The sequence below is a fragment of the Solanum tuberosum genome, unplaced genomic scaffold (assembly GCF_000226075.1).
Source record: "Solanum tuberosum cultivar DM 1-3 516 R44 unplaced genomic scaffold, SolTub_3.0 scf00031, whole genome shotgun sequence".
In the NCBI taxonomy this organism is placed as follows: Eukaryota; Viridiplantae; Streptophyta; class Magnoliopsida; order Solanales; family Solanaceae; genus Solanum; species Solanum tuberosum.
Genome location: NW_006238957.1, coordinates 815,874 through 826,450, shown reverse-complemented (window position 1 = coordinate 826,450; position 10,577 = coordinate 815,874).

Sequence of the window (10,577 nt, the reverse complement as noted above, 5' to 3'; positions counted from 1 at the left end):
GTGTTGGTTGATATGGAAAAGGGGCAGATGAAGTTCAGACTGAATAATGAAGAAGCAACTTTCAATATTTGTAGGTCCATGAAGCAGAGTGGTGAGCTCCAAACAGTATCTGCTATAACTTACAGAGTGGAGAGTGGGACAGAAGTGCAAATTGAAGAGCGACTAGGTGTTGAGGGACTAGCAGCAGTTATGATGAATTTCGATAGCGATGGTATTGAAGAGTATGATGAGCTGGTAGCTGCACTCGATAGGTGTGAATATCGGTCCAAACCAAAGAAGTATGAGTTAGACATGAAGAATCGCGAGTCCCCACCCGCAAGACCATCTATTGTGGAGGCACCGAAATTGGAGCTTAAGGCTCTACCACCGCATTTGAGGTATGTATACTTGGGCAGAGAGAATACTTTGCCGGTCATCATTGCGGCAGATTTGAATGCAAGACAAGTAGAGTGCTTGGTGACTGTGTTAAAGAGGTTCAAGCGAGCTATTAGGTGGACTATTGCGGATATTATTGGGATTTCTCCCGGTATTTGATCTCACAAAATCCAACTCATGCCAGATCACACTGATACTATCGCGGCCTCCTCTTCCGAAGCTGCTAGTAGGGATCCTAGCTCATCCCGGTCCACACCACCATTAGGAGTTATTTTGTTCCGTTGGCTACAGTACAGAAATTAGAGGCTCAGATGGCCACACTGTTGCATCACATCTAGCCTTGGATGCAAAAATCGATAGCCGAGTCTGAGGCCAGAATGGAGCGAAGGATGGAGGGCATGATGGACCGGAAGATCCAGGCCGTTAATATGCGTCTCGATGCCTTTGAATTGTGAGTCCTCGAGCGACCAGCCCTGGCCATAGATCTATCCGCTTTTGAGGCTGAGTTAGCCAGTCTCTGGGCCGACGTTGATGCCATTCTTGCCACCCCTATAGTTGAGCCTCAGGCTGCACCCACTGCGTTGGCCGATAATACAGTGCTGGATGCTTTATTCAGTGGAACCGCTGAGGAGGGGCCTAAGCCTACACATACCAAGGGTAAGAGACACCGTTTTAGTCGCACTGAGGAGGAAAAAGTCCAAAAGAGACAGTGTAGGCATGAGAAGGAGGCTAGGAAGGCTTCCATCTTAGATGAAGAGTTGCGCCAACAACGGGTGCGTGAGAGTATTGCAAGGGCATCAAGTTCTGTCCCAGTTGTAGAGGTCCCGCCTATTATGAGGGACGTTGTGAGCACCACTGATGATGCGGTTAGAGTGACCGAGAGCACTACTGAGGGTGCTATGATGGATGATGTGGGCACTACTGAGGGTGACCCAAGTATGGTTCCAGCGGGCTCCGAGAAACCAGACCCACCCGTTTGTTGATGATTCTTCGGCGCAATGCGCCACAGGTTTGCTTCACCCAATCCATATCTTTTACTGCTTTTGTATGCATTGTGGACAATCAAATTTATTTTTGTTGGGGGTGGGGTAAATGGATTGTGAGTGATAGGGTGAAGTCTGAGTAACCCAACTCATAACTCCTCTCTTTGGGGTTTTCTTGCCTGTGTTCTTTTTTTTCCCCAAGAGACTGTTTAATTTCTGTTGATACGGTATGTGTTAGGATCGTATGTGTAGAAGCATGAAAAATAATGAAGCATGATGACTTATGAAAAGTATACCTGTCCAAATTTGCTTTTGTGTGCTAAAATTGGTAGGCTAAGACAAGTTGAATGTGTTGGCTCTGAGTATGACATGATAATGAATCAACTTAATGGCATGACTTAGGCTGAAACTTGAACTGGGTAATCTGATAATGAAACTATGTGCCAAGAGTGTGTGAGAATAGTTGATTGTTCAAACAGTTTTTGTGCAAAACTAGAACTTGCCCGGTTAGTCCTGCTAAGACAATTCAATCTAGAGGTTAGGAAGTGATCATAGGCCCTTGTTCTGATAAGTCCACAAATTGCCTAAAAGAAGGATCCAACCAAATAAAATAAATACTCCCTTTGATCCAAATGCTTTGAGCCTAAAATTAGACCATTTCTTTCTAATCCCCGAACTCACCTTCCCATAATCGACTATGTTGGCCCCGGTCCCTCCTTGGACATATGCACTTCGACCTAGGCCAAAGGCCTAAGTTGAGGGTGGCTAATGTAAAAAGTGACTTCAAATCTTGGCCCTGACCCGACATCGGGTATTGTGCACCTCAACCAATGGAAAATCCATCCTGTCATCGGGTATCGTGCATCTCAACCAATGGAAAATTCATACGTTGAGGGTGGCTATGAAAGAGGAAACTTAAAGAAAAATGGGTATGAAAAGAGTTTGATGTTGAAAAAAGAGAAGAAAGGATGTGATTTGTTGAAAGCTAAAGAAAAGAATAGAATGTAAAAAATGAAAAAATAAAAAAATAAAGAGCTACAAGGTCTAAAGTCACATCCGTGATTGAAGAAAATCAAGGGAAAGAAGGTACAACGATAGGATGGCAAAAATAGGGCAAAAAGAGGTTGAAAGCCTAGTGTAATGTCAAGGAGGGCATAAAGTCACTAAGAAGTACCCAAATGTACCACACCTGACCCTGAGCCTACAAGCCAAGAAAGTCCTATAGTGATCCTAGAGTCTAGTTTGGAGAGTCTAGGCAGTGAAAATAAGGGCAAGCCAATGGTACTGAGCACTAACTGTACTTGAAGTTATTTCTGAGTGTGACTGTTGAATGAATCCTTGTACTCCAATTCATAATCATTGCGTGAAAGAAAAGGGATTTCGTTTGAAGTAAGGGCACTAGTTATATTATCGGAAAGTTGGTACTTTGGTGATAGTGAAACAGTGTATGTTGTGTGTTGGTTGGTCGATTGTTGTCATGATTTGATCCGCATGAATTAGCTTGTTGAGTCTAAGGGAACAAATTCTGCAACAGGAAAGTGAGTGGGATAGAGAGCCATGTGATTGCTTGTGATTGCAGTCGAGTCTAAGAGAACGAATGTGCACCCGAGCAATGAGGAGGTAGAGAGCCATGTGATTGCTTGAAGTTAGAATGTTTGCTTCTATACAAGTGTCGTTTAGAGTTTTAGTGTGTGGCTTGAGGACAAACAATGAATTTAAGTTGAGGGTGTTGATATACCATGAGTTTACGGTATTTCTAATATATTTCACTTACAATTTATGTGTGTCTAGGGCCTTTTTGTATTGGTTTTTATGTGTTTTTATCATATTTTGAAGAGACAGCTGAAATAACTGCAGAAAAGGGCATATACGGACAGTAGGTCCATTGACGCTTCGTAGGTGATGGCCGTAGATCAGCAGGCAAGGCATGGAAGGCAAATCAGACTAAGTGTGGAACCACGGTGGCCATTAACGGTCCGTAGATTGATCTACGGACCATACTGTTGATCCGTAGATTGATACTGCGAGGGTTCCAGTACCTGATTTTTGAAGATTTCAAGTGTGGAGCTACGAAAGGGGATTGACGGACCGTAGATCGATCTATCTACGGTCCGTCCTGCAGTTCCGTCGTTTGCTTCAGAGAGGTTGATTTTGGGAAGTTGATATATTTTCTAAGTTCTGGCTGACGAAAGGGACTCACGGACCGTAGATCCATTGACAGTCCCTGAGTCATTCTTGTGGAATGAAGACGCGTGGGGAGATCAATTGGAAAACCTAACAATTATTGATTTCCTAAGTTTGTTTTGAAGATTTTGGCTTTGCAATTCAAGTTAAATTTCTGGGTTTGTTATTCTCTTTACGTAAGTTCATGATTTCTCCCTCTACAATTATGAATTGTGTTCTTGCCAGTATGAGTAACTAAATCCACAACTAGGGTTGTGGGAACCATGATCGATTAACAAAGTATGAATAGTAAATAAGTAATTCTTGAATAGTGTTTTGCATGCATTGATAATTCTTTCGTTTATAAGTCTTTTTAATGGTGGCCAACATTAGAACTCGTCTTGTTGCTATTTACCAGAACAAGGAGGTGGTTAATAAGAAAAGAATTATCAACATAGATTTAGTGTGATACTATCTAATAGGCTAGTGTCGATTGGTGCGAAGTAATAACTAAGCCAAACATCGATTGTGATGTCTAATATGAGGTAAAGGTAAGGGTTAGTAAATTATACACACGTAGCCGGACCAAGGTGCGGGTTGAAATTCTCTAGATGCCGGACCAAGGATTTAGAGATACCTAACTTATCACTTTGCATGTTGTACACTAGGAAAGGATTGCTATTACTAGGATTACTGCGTTGTGAGTTTGTGGGGAACGCGTATACCCTAGTTATTTCTCACATCTTGATAACAACCAAAATTGACTTTTGATTACTGATTATTTATTGAATTCTTACAATTTGTTTCACACAACCCCCCCTTTTAATTATTTGTTTCTGGAAGTAATTTGACTAATTGAATATAATTGTTGGTTAAAGTAAAGTCTAAACCATTTTTCCTCGTGGGATCGACCCCAACCTACAAGTTTAGTTCTTTACTTGATAACGATCGCTTATGCTTCTTTAGGGAGGTGTAATTTGAGCGTATCAAATTCTGGCTCCGTTGCCGGGGCGACCCCAACCTACAAGTTTAGTTCTTTACTTGATAACGATCGCTTATGCTTCTTTAGGGAGGTGTAATTTGAGCGTATCAACACTCCGTCCTGTCAACCGTCGACTGGTTGTTTGGGAGTTGAAAATTGGGGGTCTGAACTACGGCCTTGACCACGGACTATGGCCTGACCTACGTTTCGTAGGTTCTGGCGTGGGCTGACCCTTGGTTGATTTTCTTGGGCCTTTTCTTGGAGGGGCTGCAGGTGGTGAACTACGAACCACCAGGACGGACCATTGGTCACCTTACGGTCCATCGGTGGTGCCCGTCGATGGCACTTGCAACTTCTGGAAATCTGCATTTTTGTAGTTCTAGCATATGGGGTGTTACAAAAGGTGAGGCTATAAAGATTGTTTTCGATATTCTTACATATGGTTCTATAAAGGTTCTGGAAAAAATATTCTAGAAGCCTTAACACCAAAAAAATGCATGGGCTAACACACACAAATAACTGAGAAAATCACCTAATTCATGTTGAGTGGACCCTTTATTCTGAAAAATGTGGCGTGGATCATGGTGATGCTAAAGAAATTATTCTCCAGGTCCTTATGGATGGTTCTGTAAAAGGTTCTTAAAAAAAAGTTCCTAGAAGCCATATCACCGAAAAATCCATGGGTATAACACACACGAAAAACTAAGAGAATCACCTAATTCCTATTGAGTGATCCCCTAAATGTTAAAAAAAAGTGGTGTGGATCATGATGAGGCTATAAGAATTGTTTCTCATATCCTTACGGATGACTCTATAAAAGTTCTGAGAAAAAGTTCCTGAAAGCCTTATCACCAAAAAAAAGCATGTGTTATCACACATGAAAAACTGAGAAAATTGCCTAATTCATGTTGAGTGGCGCCTTCATGTTAAAATGTGTGGTGTGGATCATGGTGATTCTAAAGAAGTTATTCTCCAGGACCTTATGGATGGTTCTGTAAAGGTTCTGGACAAAAAAAGTTCCCATAAACCATATCACCAAAAAATCCACGGGCTTAACACACATGAAAAACTGAGATAATTGCCTAATTCTTGTTGAGTGACCCCTAAATGTATAAAAGGTGGCATGGATCATGGTGAGGCTATAAAAGTTATTTCTCATATCCTTACAGATGGTTCTATAAAGGTTCTGGAAAAAAGTTTATGAAAGCCTTTTCACCAAAAAATACATGGGTTATCACACATGAAATATTGAGAAAATCGCCTAATTCATGTTGAATGGCCCCTTCATGCTAAAAAAAATATGGTGTGGATCATGGTGAGGCTAAAGAAATTTTTCTCCAAATCCTTATGGATGGTTCTGAAAAAAAAGTTCCTAGAAGCGATATTACCAAAAAAAAATCCATGAGCTTAACACACATGAAACACTTAGAGAATCACCTAATTCCTGTTGAGTGGACACCTAAATATTAAAAAAAGTGGCACGGATCATGGTGAGGCTATAAGACTCACCATAAGAATTGTTTCCCATATACTTACAGATGGTTCTATAAAGGTTGTAAAAAAAAGTTCCTGAAAGCCTTTTCACCAAAAAATGCATGGGCTAACACACATGAAAAACTTAGAAAATCGCCTAATTCATGTTGAGTGGCCCTTTCATGCTATAATATATTGCGTGGATCATGATGATGCTAACAGAATTGTTCTCCAGGTCCTTATGGATGGTTCATTAAAGGTTCTAGAAAAAAAGTTCTTAGAAGCCATATCACCAAAAATAATAATCCACGAGCTTAACACACATGAAAATTGAGAGAATCGATTAATTCCTGTTGAGTGCCCCCTAAATGCTAAAAATGTGGTGTGGATCATAGTGAGGCTATATGAAATGTCCCTGGGTCCTTATTGATGGTTCTGTAAAGGTTCTGGCAAAAAAAAGTGACTGGAAGTCATATTACCAAAAAATATATGGGCTAGCACATATGTAACACTAAGAAAATCGCTTAATTCCTTTTGAGTGACTCCTAAATGCTAAAAAAAGTGGCGGGGATCATAGCAAGGCTATAGGATTTGTTCCCCATGTCCTTACGGATGCTTCCATAAAGGTTCGAGAAAAATGTCCCTGAAACATATATTACTAAAAAATTTATGGGCTAACACATACGAAAATACTGAGAAAATCATCTAATTCATATATATGTGGCCATGAGAAGAAAAAAAAATAAAAAAAATATATATATATATATGTGTGTGTGTGTGTGGCCCTTAAATGCTTAAAAAAATGTGGTGTGGATTATGGTGAGCGTATAGGAATTATTCCTTAGGTCCTTACGCATGGTTTTGTAAAGGTTTTGTTAAAAAGTGTCCGGAAGTCATATCATCAAAAAATCCATAGGCTAACACACAAAAAACTGATCAAAAAATTGTCTAATTCATGTTGAGTGAAGCCTAAATGCTAACAAAATAGCGTGGATTATGGTGAGGCTATAGGAATTATTCCTAAGGTGCTTATGGGTGATTCTATATTGATTTCAAAGAAAAATTGTCGGAAGCCATATCACCAAGAAATCTATGGGCTAACAACACACATGAAAAATTGAGAAAATCGTATTTTTCATGTTGAGTGGCCCGTAAATGCGAAAAAAGTGGTGTGGATCATGGTGAGGTTATAGAAATTGTTCCCTAGTTACTTACGGATGGTTTTGTAAATGTTTGAAAAATAAATACCTAGAGGCCTTATCACCAAAAAAATCAATGGGCTAACACACGAAAAACTGAGAAATCGCCTAATTCCTGTTGAGTGGCCCCTTAGTGTTGAAAGAAGTGGTGTGGATCATGGTGAGGCTATAGAAATTGTTCCTTAGGTCCTTACGGATGGTTCTGTAAAAAAATTGGAAAAATAGTGCTCGGAAGTCATATCACCAAAAAAAAAACCAATGGGCTAACACACAAAAAATTGAGAAAATTGTCTAATTCTGGTTGAGTGCATCTAAATGCTTAAAAACTGGTATGGATCATTGTGAGACTATATGAATTGTCCCCCACGTCTTTATGGATGGTTCTCTAAAGATTTTGGAAAAAAAAGTGTTTGATAGCCATATCACCAAAAATCATTTGTATATTAAGCATAATGTTCGAAAAGGCAGGGTTTGAATGAAGCTCATTGGTCCCTCTTCCTCCGCCCTTGATTTCAACAACCAAAAAAGGGAGAAATAAGATTCTTATTCTCCTTTATTTACTGTTCTTTTGTTTATGAGTGAAAAGATTCTTCATATTTAAGCACGTCTCAAATGAACCTTCATGTACAAATCAACCATCCCAAATGTTTCAATTTCTACTAGCTACAAGTAAAGAGAATTTATCAACATTTTGTATTCTAAGTTTTGACTTAATTATATATTAAAAAAAAAGGCATAATACATAAATTGGACCTTTAACTTGGCTTCAAATTATAACTTTGACCTTTAACTTTGTGAGTGTACAAATAGGCACTTTAACTATCCAAAACTTAAACAAAAAAACACTCGGATCCTACCTGGCAAACTGCGTGAAATACACTCAAACTAGGCGCGTCAGATGTAAAAATCGAGGGGGCCAATAGTAAAAAAAATATAAACACGCGTGTTCTACCTGGCAAAACGCGTGATGTGCACGTATTTTGCGCGAGTTAGGAGTAATTTTCGAGGCCCACAACAGTAAAAAAATGCTGAAATGACAAATCTACCCTTAATCAATCCCTTTTATATATATCTTTATATTTCCAAATCAAAATCTCATTTCTCTTTCCTCCTCTTTCAAATCAAAATTTTTTTCCTCTCTTTTAAAACGATTTGTGCTCATATTTAGTGCAAATGGCTTCTAATTTTTTTTGTCATTGTGGAAAAAGAGCTATAACCCTTGTATATTAATTAAAAATAATTTTAATTTTTTTTTAGTTCTAAAATGGACGTGTAAAGTATTTAATTAGTTGGCAGCCACTGATTGGCTCACTAATACACGTGGGAGCATTTGCATTTCACGCTCTTTGCCTCCAAAAATCGCGTGTTTATTTATTAAAAGGTTGGATAATTAAAGTGCCTATTTGTGCACTATGAAAGTTGGAGGTCAAAGTTGAAATTTGAAGCAAGTTTAGGGTCCAATATATGTATTATGCCAAAAAAAAAAAAAACACACAATTCTTAATAAACAACTTATAGCTAAGGTGCAAAACAAGTAACTCAAAAACGTCTAATCGAGTTTACAAAAAACATACAAATGAAAGGCAATTAACAACATGCCACAAGAAGTTTTCTCCTTGCAAAATTTGAATATTTAAGCAAAAGAAGAAACTGAAATATTTTACATTTTTAATACACTAACTCAATTATGGGTTTGATCGAGAATAGTTCAAAACCATGACAAATTCTTGGGCAGAAGCTCCAACTTTTGCTAATTTTTTTCCAGAGTTAGGTGCTTCATGTAACCACAATTCTGCTAGATGTTTGAGAGGCAAAGAAGGCTGAATTGGAATTCCTAACATGTGAATCTACACTTACAAGACAAATTATTACCGTAACACCCCGACTTTTCAAAACGTCTAAATTAACTCGTATCTTCGTGGAAAGACAAGGAGGGTGAGTAATAAATTAAGAATGATGTGGTATGTCCTATTTTAAGTGTTCAAGTGTTGCATCTCAAGTTTTGAAGTTAGGTAAGTGGCAAAATAAAAGTTGGCGGAAGTTATCGTAAGTTCCTTCTTAAAGATTTCTCTGAAATTTGGGTCAAATGTCTTGGAGGTTTTCTCCCAATCTATAAAGAGTTATGGGGCCCACAAACTATCGAATCGAAGGTCTACGAGTCTAGTTTCCAACGCATCAAACCGTTCATTCATACGACTTCAGAATAGAGAGATATTCACATTTTCGTGGGACTGCGCAAGCAGGCACGTGAGGTGGGGCCCTAGTCGGTGGAAAGTTGTATATATGCGTCTTCTTCGAGTTTTTTCTTCATTTTAAGCTAAATATACAGAGAAAACATAGAAACCCAGTTTTAGGATCAAGTGAAATATAGATTTTCTCGACGTAAGTCCTTGACGAAAGTTGTTCTACGCGTTGGGCTCATCATCGTGGTATAATTTGTTTTATCGATTGCGTAGCATATCACATTTTAGAGTTGGGACAGCAGGGGTTTGAATATATTTGAAGGTTTTGAGGTGAATTACGAACCTAAGATCGAGGTAAGACCCTTCTTTCATCGACTCTAGATTTTATAAGCAGCAAATAGCAATTTGCGACGGAAATACATATCTTTTATTGTATTGTCATGGTATCTTTTATTTTATGTGTTGATTATGGTCCTACCTTGTTGTAGTATCGAGGGAGTTATGAGTTAAAGTCTTTAGGCCACGTGAATTTAGCAAAAAAGGTATGTTAAGGCTATTCCCTACTTACGACATGTTCCTTAATATACTTGATATACTTGTAGCCGTTATTGTTGATTATTGGTTGCTCAGGTTGATATAATCCTCCCTTATCGGGATTCTTATTCAGTTTGTAGCGTCCCTATGTTGGACACGACTTAGAGGCTATTTGTACAGGTTGCTTAGATTGCTCGCTTTTAACGATTTGATTGTTATTATTGCCGTTGGGGCTATTCTGGTTAGCTGCAGGAATGTGATTTATGCCTAGAAAGGGCTATGTCCAGCCTACGGGGTTAAATGGATAACTAAAAGGGCTATATGTTGCCTACGGGGCTATATTGATGCCTAGAAGGGCTATGAGTTGCCTATAGGGCTATATTGACGCCTAAGAAGGCTATGGGCTTCCTACATGGCTATGTTGTTGCCTAAGAGGGCTATGAGTTGTCTATAAGCTATATTAATGTCTAAGAGGGCTATGTGATTGCCTACAGGGCTAAGGGACTATAGATAGGGGTATATAGACTGATTGGCACCTTCCGGGCTTATGGGGGCCTGAGTAGGTGGTCTTGTGTGCTGTTTGTACCTGCAGAGCTTATGGGGGCTCTGTTAGGTTGTTGTTTTATTATTTTTGATAAGTTTAGATTTAGGAGCAGGTCAGTACACTTATCTTATCCTTGATTTA